Raw genomic sequence first — 2,773 nt, 5'->3', positions numbered from 1 at the left:
TGTGGGATTTGATTTTGCTGTACAGATAAAAATTTGTCAATTTAATAAAACTGTCTGCAGATTTTCGTATCTTTGGCTCAACCTGAGTCTTTTTAAATATTCGCGTCCTGGGCCTTCATGTAGTGTCATCAAATGTAGAAAGCTGTCAGCTAATAAGCTTCGGAAGGTCAGAAAATAACAAACACAGATGAAAACAGCACAGACAATCAGACGTAACATCTATTACTCACCAGTTTATCTCCGAGTGGATATACAGAGTTTGTAGGTCCAAGCTGAGGCGAAGCAGCACAGCAGATGTTTTATTATCAGTTAGGATAAAACTACTGATCCTCAGATGGAAGCAGTTTAGAAAGTAATTAACATTAGTGATGAACTCATTAATGCAGTCTAGTTCTAGTAAGAATAATCCAGTATTAGAAGATTATTCTGGAAGAATTCTGCATAATAAAGCAGCATATATTGATGCTGATACTTTTGTACTCTTACTTGAGTTAAACGTTCTACTTGTAATTGAGTACTTCTACACATTTTACTTGTTGCACTCAGTGGTCATCAGTGATGCTGTAGTCCGTGCTGGTTTTGGACTGGACTGCATTATATTTGGAGGTGTTTCTAATACTATGGTAGAAGGTAACAAAGTACAAACAAATACTGTAGTTTACATTTTAGAGGTATTTATACTTTGAGTGTTTCCATTTTATGCTACTTAATACTTTTACTCTGATACATTCTTGCCTTAGAAGTCATAATATATACCCACTTAAATTATTTACTCATTTTAATTGATTAATTCCAAATCAGCAGTTTTAATAGCTTTCTATCAGCTTATCCATTTATTTAAAAATAAAATGAATTATTTAAGGGATGATTATTATGCTAAAGTAATGGTTCAAGATTTTTATTTCATCATATTAGAGCCTGGACTACATCTGCCCTTTCATGTGACATTTCTGGGATTATACCCACCAATATTACACCTAAAGTCTCATAAATAAAGTTTCTCTAATATGAGTTGCTTTAATTTGCAAGTTTGATTCAAAATGTTTAATTACAAGGCCTAAAATTCTACAGGCTGTGTAGCAGTCATGTGTTGGATTTCTGATTTATGCAGTGGTGAGCCAGCTTGTAGGTGCACTACTGCCACCTGGTGGACTATATGCAGAACAGTAGATTGACAATAACAAAAACCCACAAAACGAATTTATCTGCTAAATCTGGAGGAATACAAATACTTTAAAAAGCGTTTACATATCAGGTACACTACATTTGGCCTCAAGTGTCATGAAGCAACACCCTTGATGTGTAAACTACAGTTAAGACAGGAGATGGTCCAAAAATGATGATGATGATTCATAACCTGCTCACTATAAACAACCGAATGCTTTATAAAGAGTTGTGAATGTGGAGTGATTTCATCCTGTGTTATTCTGGATACTAAACATTTAACACAACGGTGTTGATCTCATTTTCATTCCTGGATGGAAGAGTTTGATCTAGCATGAAGCTTTGTCCTTCCAAGCATCCAATCCCTGAACTGCAGATGTGGTATCTATTTCTCTGCAGCTTCTTACAGGTTCTGGTGGACATTTAAATTGCAGAGGCTTTAATTTTTGGCCTCAGGGTGGTGAGAGGAACAGCTAATAAATTTACCATGACGTTTATCAGCCAGGTCCTGCTGAGCAGTGGTGTGATGATGATGTAGGAAGAACCTCTTCCCTCTTCCTTTTTGAATCTTATTCTCTGTCTCTTTAGGACACATTGAGGGAGTGTCGTCCAGATGACGACAGGTGTTGGAGCTTCCTGTCCTGGGCCTCTCTTCTTGTTTAAAGCAGTAACGCAACCTCTTTTTCTCTGTCTTGTTTCTTGTAGTGGTTATATAAACTGATTCTACATGTTGAGATGATTTCGTCTGAATGATCTGAACAAATGATAAAGGAAATGATGAGGCGGGCACCTTATGCTAGAATACTATGATATATATTCATGTTACATACAACATAGGGTGACATCACAGGTTACATTTGGTAATTTGGTTAATCATCATCCGCAAATCAAACATAGACTGGCTTCCACTGCTTATTCTACAAGGGTTCAACACAAATATATTATTCCCAATTTACACCAAAGAGACACACTAAATATCCCAATACATTCATATATGGGTCTATGAAAATCATTGTAACAATAAACACAATCCATCCCTACATGGTGATATAATACAGTCTGCAGTGAATGATGAGAGTGCCCGTAGTCCTGCAGATGGCTTGAGACGTCTGTAACTGCCAGAAATGTGGGTGCTGGTTTACCACAGAGGGGCCTTGGTCAGCACCCCCTTCCAGCTGCGGGAATCTGCCACCTGCAGCACAGCAGGACATGAAACATAGTGACATGCAGTAAGAAGCATAAACACTGCAGAAACAAGGCAGTGACTTCCCGAATACATGAAGACAGTCAAGTGCTGTTTGGGAGACCTCAGATTAATATGAAAAAATCAGAAGCAGCTGTGTGCAAACACATATGAAATGCACTAATTGATAATATCATAACAGAGACAGGCCATAAAACAAACTGTGCATTGATCGCAGATGATCTGTTTACAAGCTGGAGACTAACCTGCATTCTCTTATGAAGAAACCTCAACTTCTGGCTGAGACATTCAATCTCCTGAGACAGGACAGAGAGCAAGGATGTGTATGAATGCAATATACCTCTTTATAGCAGCTGAATGATAACACGAACGATCGTATTCATACTGTTGCATTTTCAGAAAAAA

This window comes from Chelmon rostratus, chromosome 1 (genome assembly GCF_017976325.1).
Source record: "Chelmon rostratus isolate fCheRos1 chromosome 1, fCheRos1.pri, whole genome shotgun sequence".
Classification (NCBI taxonomy): domain Eukaryota; kingdom Metazoa; phylum Chordata; class Actinopteri; order Chaetodontiformes; family Chaetodontidae; genus Chelmon; species Chelmon rostratus.
The sequence above is the reverse complement of the archived record's forward strand: the minus strand, read 5'-3'. Positions refer to the sequence as shown.